This window comes from Anabrus simplex, chromosome 1 (assembly GCF_040414725.1).
Source record: "Anabrus simplex isolate iqAnaSimp1 chromosome 1, ASM4041472v1, whole genome shotgun sequence".
In the NCBI taxonomy this organism is placed as follows: domain Eukaryota; kingdom Metazoa; phylum Arthropoda; class Insecta; order Orthoptera; family Tettigoniidae; genus Anabrus; species Anabrus simplex.
Window position 1 is genome coordinate 427,578,095 of NC_090265.1, and position 10,088 is coordinate 427,588,182.

Sequence of the window (10,088 nt, forward strand, 5' to 3'; positions counted from 1 at the left end):
GTTAATTTAATTGTTTTCTTTAAAAGAGTGTTAGTTTAATAAATGTGTAAACCTAATTTAGTCTGCTTTCATTTGTCGCTAGTCCTTCATCTATCCCTGCCTTTAAAATTTTCTGCGCAGCCGATAGCGAACGGTCCACCACTGAGACCCTCGCTCTCCGGCGAGCTGAGCCCGGCATAAAGGGGGCAGTATCAATATCTCAGTTATTAATCAACATATGAGAATACGTAACTCATTATTTTATTAGCCCCTGGATATCATTTATGTATATGAAAAACAGAATACTGATATCTTTAATGGTTTAGACACTATTTCCATGTAACATCTTAGGTGAATAACCCTGTATATAAAACCCAGAACAAACATCAAAAGAAATGCAAGAATGGTTAACTAATAATAGTGCTTTTTTTTTTTGGCCACCTATGTTCAAGAGTGAAGTAAGATTGGAGTGTAAATGGTAAGGAACAAAGCAAGTCATACATAAAAAGATAGGAACACATACTAGGATAAACACAAAGACAGGTAGCATCAGAAGAGGGAGTAATAAAAAAGGACACAAAGACAATCTCCACGTCTTCATACACTTTAAACAGACAGGCTCTCTCCTCATCAATTCCATTTCTTCTTCGACATCCATTTCTTCTCAGCTCCCAACATGCTTGTTTCTATATCCTAGCTTAATCAGGCAGGCAGACTTCAACACTCATTGAGGGGGCATCTCTTTGGTCTTGATGTGGAAAGACACTGAAGGGTTTGATTATTCAACTGGCTAAATTCTAAACATAGAAATCTGCCACCAGGTTGAAGAACACGGTATGCTTCATCAAGAACTTTCTCAATGTGTGTAACATTTCTTATGCAATTGTAAATGCAGTGTATGAAGAATCATCAACAGGTAATTTCTCTGCATCTCCTTTAAGCCATGATATTTGACTGCCTGACAATCCAAGTCTCTTTGCTCTAGCCTTCCAACATCAAGCATGGCTTGATTTATGTCACATACCATAACATGGCTTTCTTTATCAGTTGAATTAGGATATCCTAATTTAAGATATTTCAGATATCTGAATGCTATGTCACCAGTCCTGCTGGCAACATCTAACAATCTGGTTCCAGGTGTTGGACTTAACCTCTGAATAAAAATATCCTTCCATATCCGATGAATGCCGAAACTCATAGCATCATTCATACTATCATACGAATTAGCTATGGCTTCAAATACTTCATGCCCTTTATTTGCTTTTTCATTCTCATTCACGGTTTCGAAACCAAAATGTGTTTCTCCTATTGACGATATATTTTCTTTATCATTATTCTGAGTAAGAAAGCGTTTTACCAAACCAGAACCACGTTGAGCTAAACTAGTTTTATACAAAATGTTACTATTTACACATCTTCTGAAATTTTTACCCATCAAGGCACTACGTCAGTGGTTGTTGGCTTGCTAAATGCAGCCAAAATGACGCACATCAATCAGCACAATTACAGGTCTGTCTAATTCAAATATTATGTCTTTATAGTTAGAAATGTAAATGCTTGTCCTCTTAAATTAGTAAATCATGACACCGCATTGTATATGTGGCGTGTGTAGAATTAAGTGTATTGCGATGATGGTTTTGTGTCATGTCCATAGAAAGTGTGCTAGGAAACACTATAGGTGCAATTTTCGGTCATTTTTTTAGCTGTGAGATGTGTAAAACTGTGTTAATTTTCTGAAAATGTTAAATTAAATATTGCAATAAAAATCAGTTAAATGTGTTCATGCCAGTAACAGTTGTAATAATGATAAAGTAAAGATAAAAATTATAAGTGCGATAGTCAAATAATAATAATGCATTCAGCAGTTGTGTGAGAAAGGTTTACAGTTTCATATCGAAATCCAGTGAAGTGAGATAATGTTTGGCATTTGGAAACATCATTTTGTGACACTGTGTATTTGAGAGATAGAATTATGGCACGCTAATTTGCTCCTGAGGTCTGGGAAAATTTAGAGAGGCTACTTTGAAATTATTATGAAGTTGTTTGGTTATGAGATGACTTGTACTTAAAATTTGATATGTTCCGGAAGAAAATGGATCGAAATGAGGAATGAAATATTTATGAGAATAATTAGGAAGAAAGTTTCAGGCAGAGTAAGCCCTGTAGTTTACCTGGAGGCCCCAGGTTCGATTCCCGGCCAAGTCAGGGATTTTTACCTGGACCTAAGGGCTGGTTCGAGGTCCACTCAGCCTACATGATTAGAATTGACAAGCTATCTGACGGTGAGATAGCGGCCCCGGTCTAGAAAGCCAAGAATAACAGCCGAGAGGATTTGTTGTGCTGACCACACGACACCTCGTAATCTGCAGGCCTTCGGGATGAGCAGCGGTTGCTTGGTAGGCGAAGGCCCTTCAAGGGCTGTAGTGCCATGGGGTTTGGTTTGGTTTAGCCCTGTAGTTTGATAAAGAGGAATTTTTGTGATGATATGTAACATTTCCAAGACAGGCTGTATAAGAGGAGTGACATCCTGTAGCGATCCTGAATTATATTAAAAAGAGCGATTGAAAAATGTGGGTTGTCAAATCCAAGTGAGTGCATTTTAATGTATATTTTAAGTGCAAGTGATATTTATCCATAATTATTGTTTTACATAAGACTGTAAAGAATATCAGTAAGTCAAGTTGATGATTCCATTTGATACCAGTGAAGTGCATTCTGTTATAACCAACCTCACGAACAAAACACATTTTTACATATGGTCAAGTTAATATTTGCTTATTGAAAATTGAATTTTATTCTATATTTTTACAAGGTGAAAAACATTGTGAATTGGAAACATTTTGGGTGACGAATGAGTTTACCAAATTGAGACTTTACCCTACATATTGTATGTTGATAAAAGTCTACTTCACTGGAGAGTTTACAATGATGCACGTTTGGAGAGTTGACATTGCAGGTTATTAGGAGCCTCACACTCTAGGCTATGCTGTGCCTATCATGGTGGTTGTGATTGTTGTTTCCATTAATATCACATAATATCAGACGAGATTTGAGTTTGAGTTTACTTTTATTTAGCAAACTTCACTGTATGTGTTTGAATTTTAATGAGTGATAGATTGAACTATTCAAACCCATTATTTAATTTCAATTTTCAATTTCACACTTATCGTAGGAAATGGACAATGGAAGATATTATTCCAGATTCGAGTTCATTTCTGTAGTGGATTTTACTTCATGTGTTTGAATTTCATTGAGAATTAGGTTTAAATATCCGGACATTGTTTTAAATTTTCTATTTCGCCCGACAGTATCGGTGATGTGCAGAACCTGTAGTCTTCGCTCAATGATAGGTTCGGGATGTCGTATGTACATGCAGGTGGATGCAGGTATGGAAGGTATCAGCAGGCCACATTTCAGCAAAACCTTTACTAGCTGGAAAGTGTTTCCATAATAGCGTTGTATCAGTAGTGGCTTAAATGTAAGTGTTGTCTCACGTGGAAACCTGGCTAATGGAGACTGGTCCCTACTACTTAGCTGCGTGCATTCAAGCTCGATGACCTTCCATTTTCTATTGTACATTGTTTTTCTTTTACTTCGAGAGTTATTGTTTGGGTGTACGATATGTTACGATAGTTCAGTATGTTGACAGTTATTTGTCTTGTATTGAGGAATTTAGACTATGAATGTGGTTTCGATTCATCAGCTGTTACAAATATTTCATTTATTTTATGTTATTCACATTGTTTAGGTGAGACGTTGGACTAACTATCATTTGTAGTTTAGTTTACGGGGACAAATGTAGTTGGACAGATTTGTAATTGTAGTTATGTAGAATTGGAAAGATTTCATGTTTTTTTAATACCATGGGCTTCTACTTTAACTAATTTAATGAAAGAACTGTTCCATAACCTGAAAGTTGGTTTAGTAAGAAGACTTTTCGAGTGATTCACCACTTTTATTTAACTTCAGTGTTTGGCGTTTCTTTTAAACACACAGAGAGTTAATGTTTCCCTGCATTTCATAACTTAATTTTGTTCCTTCAGAACGATGAAACGTAGGATCCTCTCATATCAAGTGTTGTTGGCTCATTCTGAACATCTGTCTGGCGTGATGCCTATTTTGGCATCGGGATTTATCTATAACTTAAGGGTGTCACAAGATGACAACACATGGTGTGATTTTATTTCAGATTTTGATAATTGCTTTTAACTTGTAACTAACACCATGCCTTCAAATAATATTTCACAACCTATCCAGAGAAACTGACAGTTAATTTGGTTCGAAGGATCCATTTGGGGGATGTTCCGGTATCCGAGAGGATATTCGACTGGTGGATAACCTTAATTAAATGTAAATATGAAATTCTATTTGTTGGTCAGATTTTCCATGTTTGGGTTAATGTTGGCCAAATTTCAGGTTTCCTGGTCTTTTTTGATTTTTCTATCCATGTGTTTTTAAACTTTGAAAGACACTAATGTAAATAATTGCAAGATACTTTCGCCATTCATGTTATGCTATGTGACTGATTTATAACATTTTGTGATAAATTTAATTTGCTCTTTTTGGTTATTCAGTAAATAAATATGATTGTTGTGATTTTGTTCAATACATTTTTAGTAAGCACATTTTTGCTCCTCATTTGAAGTAGTTATGCTCTCCTCTGAACCCTGTCAATCAGTTGATGAAGTGACAGAAAAGAATCCTACACAGCCCCAAGATCTAAGGAACAATATTGCTCTACTGAAGCAGATGAGGCAGACAACCGACGATGGAATGGCAGGTTCAAGGGTTCAATATGACGTACTTTTCTTAACAACTCAAGTTAGAGAAAGCCAAGTTCAAAAGTGGAGAGAAATTAGGTACATCACAGCACATATTCACTGTATTTTTTAAGTTGCATAAATAATCCTCAAACTGGATACACAAATAATCGGGAGTTTACTGTAATGATAACATCAATATTCAAACCATCCTTGCCTTCCATAATTTAAGACAAAAGAGATGAAAATGTGGCCACCTTTGGAACTTCAATTTGAATACACTGGCCTCTGATCAGTGCATAAACTGATTTCATTAAGATGGTAAACAAACAACAGACACACTCTACTTTTATCTCTCATGTTGATTGTCTTAGCAGATTCAATTAACCCATTCAGGGTGGGTTGAGTTCTGACGGGTAGTCACATTTCCTCTCATTTATCTTTGCATTTGTCTTAGAATATCAATTGCTTTAAGAGAAGCTATCCTCTAAATCCATGTTTAAGTTTCAAAAAGAAGTTTTGCAAATCAAACCTCACTTCATATTTCACTACTGACCGAAATTTAAAAAAATATATCCTTTAAATCCTATTTAGAGCAATCAAGCAACTAGTTTTATATTTTTAAAATCTTAACTTCAAATTTAATTTAAAAAACGATGCTCTCATAAAACTAACTGAGGTTATGGAAGCCAATTGTAATTGGCACCTTTTAGTTAAAGCTGTAACCTATCTATACAGCTAGAAATAAATGCACTTGCATATTTTTGAATAAAGAAGCAACTACAAATTACATGTAATATAATATCAATAAACAGCTATTGCTATAACAATGTTCAACATTCAATTACTTCCAAATGCTCTTAACACGACATAGAGATATCACAACATGCACTGTAGGTAGTTAATCTGATACTGAATTACTGATTGAGGAGTCACAGCTTCAAATTCAGTTGGCATTACTACCTACTCTCATTACTTTGATATGATAAAGGATGATAAGAACAAACTGAATGATAAATATGATGAGCCCCTGAGGAAATACAAAGTTTTGATGCAGAATTTGTCTATAGTTTTTGGAACTGTACTTGAGCCAGTACACATTACAAAAACATCGAACCTGACCTCAGTATGACATCACTGGGTGAGGCATTAAAATTGCCATGCCATGTGGCTAACAATTAAAGTAGCTCTGGACTCCAGTGATGTGGCACATTGTGCAAGGAGTCATTTGATTAGTGACAGATCTAAGCTATTTCATAGGATCAGTTGCAATTCAGCCAGGGAAGTGAAAGAACATAGAGTGCTGAGTGAGCGATAAGAGTACGAAGTACAAATACGAGTGCGTTAACTGAACATGGGAGTTTCAATTCAGCAATACTGGAATAAATTCATACAAACGGTCAACAATCACTATAATATTATGGAAATTGTATTAACAACAGTTGTGGTGATGATGCTATTACTGATTAGAGGTACTGAGTTAAACCCGGACCCTGGACTATTTTGGGAGGAGATTATGAAAGAAGTATGTGAACATGGATAAGATTAGGGAAATATTAGTGGACCAAAATAAGCAATTCAAGGATTTGAAGACCTACTTGAAAACAGAACTCAGTATAATGGACTCTGGAGAAGCTCGGTGCAGGTCTTTTTCTAGTAGACGGCCTATAGGCGACCTGTATGTCGGTGAGGATGGGGCCCTACCTATGATGATTTCTAATGATGAAAATGGCACAAACACCCAGCTCCTGAGCCATCAGAATTTACTAATGAAGGCTAAAATCCCTGACCCAGCTGGGAATCGAACCCAGGAACCCAGAGACCAAAGGCTAGCACATTAACCATTTAGCCAAGGACTGGACAGAGAACTCAGTAACCTCACGGAGAGCCTGTTGCAAAATAGGCTTGAGTTGGATGAAATGAAGAATAAAGTCTTGGATTTAGAAGAAAGGGTAAGAAAGCTTGAGCTAAAGGAACGGACATGAAAGAAGGAAGATAGGAGAAATAAAAAATTTATGGACAGGTAGATTCAGATAAAGAGAATTTTAATATGTTGGACAAAGTAACTTCCTTAATCAGAGAATAATTGGAAGTTGAGTCTAATGGGAGTGAAATCAATAGTGCCTTTAGTATAGAGACAAATATAAGAAAAAGACCAGTTGAAGTATGTATGTGTATGTGTGTGTGTATGTATGTATGTATTGTACCGGTTACGACCTGTACATGCATATTTTTTGATGTTTAATTGCATTTAATCATCACGCGTAATATTCTGAGCAAGCCTGGTTTGTTTATATTTGGTGGAGCGAGCGAGCGAGTCGAGGACAGCTGTGTGTGTGACGTAGCGGCAGGGGAAAGATAGATCACCTGCCTGACATGCCAAGTGTAGCTGGCCTGACCTGGTATGTTCTGGATTCAAGCGTCACACCTTCACGAACATTCGATTAAGAACATTTTAAAACTCCTCTAATAATTATGGTAGCAACTTGAGCGATACGTCATTTTGATTGGAATCACATAAACGTCGCAAAGCGTGAATCTCAAGTAAATCCGTCAAGGGATTCATGAGATATCCAGCTTCAAGGGATCACGCCATATGATGACGTAGAAGCCCCCAAACCGAATATAAGGAGGGCTCACTTTAGCCTGATCAGTCAGTCACAGCTGAGTATTCAGCCTGGCTCTACACGCTGCCGTAGTCGTCAGAGGCTATCTTCGAGTAGTTACAGTCTTCATGCTGAACTTAGACCATCACGGCCATATGGGACTTATCAATATTTATTGTGCGCGCGTGAACTCTAAAATTATTCAAAGTCTTTCTGAACATGGACTTGTAATATCTGCGAGTGTTAAGTAACAAATTATTCTAAGTCTTTATAAACAGTGACTTGTAATTTTTGCCAGTGATGAACTTTAAAAGTATTCAAAGTCTTTTATGGACATTGACTTGTAATATCTGCGAGTGTTAAGGAACAAATTATTCTAAGTCTTTATGAACAGTGACTTGTAATTTTCGCCAGTGATGAACTCTAAAATTCTTCAAAGTCTTTATGGACATTGACTTGTGATTTTCGCCAGTGATTATTCAAAGTCTTTACAAACATTGACTTGCAATTTTTACCAGTGGTGGACTCTAAAATTATTCAAAGTCTTTATGAACATGGACTTGTAATATTTGCGAGTGTTAAGGAATAATTTATTCAAAGTCTTTACAGACAGTGGCTTGTAATTTTTGCCAGTGATGAACTCTAAAATCATTCAAAGTCTTTCTGAACATGGACTTGTAATATCTGTGAATGTTAAGGAACAAATTATTCTAAGTCTTTGTGAACATTGACTTGCACTTTCTGCCAGTGATGAACTCTAAAATTATTCAAAGTCTTTATGAACATGGTCTTGTCATTTTCGCGAGTGTTAAGGAACGAATTCTTTAAAGTCTTTTATGGACAGTGACTTGTAATTTTTACCAGTGGTGAACTCTGAAATTATTCAAAGTCTTTGTGAACATGGACTTGTCATTTTTGCGAGTGTTAAGGAACAAATTCTTTTAAAGTCTTTATGGACATTGACTTGTGATTTTGCCAGTGGTGAGAAACCAATTATTCAAGGTCTTAATGAACTTTGACTTGTAAATTCTGCGAGTGACGAAGAACACATTTTCGAAGTCTTTGTGGACATTGAGTCTATCAGCCACATTGGACTTAGGTGATGAGTGATTACCTGCAACATCGTCAGAGACCATCGGAGATCATCCAGAACATCGGAAGTTCGAGACTTACTCATATACGACCAACCTGGGTGTTCCGGCCTCATCTTAACGGAGTATTTGGCATCTCCCGGAACGTGTTCCAGCCTGTTCGGCCCGGTGAGCTGGAGACCCGGACCATTAAAAGGACGATGTTGAAGACAACCCCTATCTACAATGAGGTGATGTGCAATTTGATATGCATTTCATGAATAAACTCTTATTCAATCTGATTAAAATTTTTCTTGTAGATAGGACCCTGCCTCCTGTACCAAGCCCTAGCTAGTGTCTATCCAGTTTCGCCCTGAGAACTATTTCATGCTTACGTTAAAATAAAAATCTTAAAGTTGGGCTCTTTTACTGGTACAGTATGTTTGGTGTCAAGCTTGCAGGCCTAAAAATTGTTTGGATAGTGTGAAGAATTTGAAAGGATTAAAAATATGGATTAAGAAATAACTTGATCCAGAAGAAATAGAAAACATGAAAATATTTTTTCATTTAGGAAGAGCATGTAATTCAGGATTAAAAGTATATATCCATGGAAACAGACTCATGGAGTAGGCAGTGGACTAGTAATCAGCTACGGTAGATGGAGCAACATCCTGATGTATCAGCTATGTGGAAGGACACTGGCACAGCAGGCGACTATGGCAGAGCTGAGTCAGCGGCAGTCTGTATTGTTGAACAAGGCAGAACCAGAGGACACAATGACTCAGCAATGAATTTGAGACATCTTCACTCCAGACAAGCAGCACAGGTAGAAGAGGTGGTTTCCAGGAGGGAAGCCAGCTCAGGAAAAAATAAAAAAATAAACCAGTATTAAATTTCAAGGATCTTCAGACTAAAAAAGGGGATGATGAGTACTGATGAAGACAGGAGTTTGAAAGAGGAAATAATTAGCTCGCCAAGTGGATCCGTCATACAATTACAGAAATCACGAATTATGCAGTGTAGGGCTGTGAGTTTGGCAAATCAAATAACTAGAATGGATCATGGGATTAATAAATATTGGGGATATATTGAGTAAACTGGAAAATGATGAGGTCAGGGATTGAATGTGGGGTAATGAGATTACGGGAATGATTGAAACTAGGCTTTCGGTAGGATACAAATTGCAAATTCTGGGTTATAATATTTGGAGTAAAAATGAAATAAAGCAGAAGTCTGAAAGGGCACTATCTGGGAGGGATATCAGTGTTTATAAAATATGGAATATTGAATCAGGTAAAGCTATGGGAATCAGGAAATGATGAAATGATTTGAGTGAAAATAGCTAAAAGAAGTCAGGGAGAGAGAGAGAGAGAGAACTTTTCACAGTTTCTGCTACAACTATCCATCCAGGTCTCCTTTTGAGGGAAAAAAAACTTCTATGATAATCTTATTGGAGTAGTAAATCAGATTAAATTAAAGAATGAAGAAGCAGGAATAATTATGATGGGAGATTTCACTGAAAGGGCAGGTGATAAAAATCCAATATACGATAGAGAAATAGTTGAACTATTAATAGAAGGAAGGAGAAGTAAAGTTAAAGAATGCAACAAGAATGGAGAGAAATTATTACAAATGTGTGCAATAGAGGAATTCTACATTCTGAACAGTGTGTG

The 10,088-nt window shown here is 36.6% G+C and overlaps 1 pseudogene; it reads right to left on the reverse strand.

The window, feature by feature from the left end:
- Positions 1-265: 265 nt before the first annotated feature.
- On the reverse strand, positions 266-1,431 carry LOC136866913 (2-methoxy-6-polyprenyl-1,4-benzoquinol methylase, mitochondrial-like; annotated as a pseudogene).
- Positions 1,432-10,088: the final 8,657 nt, after the last annotated feature.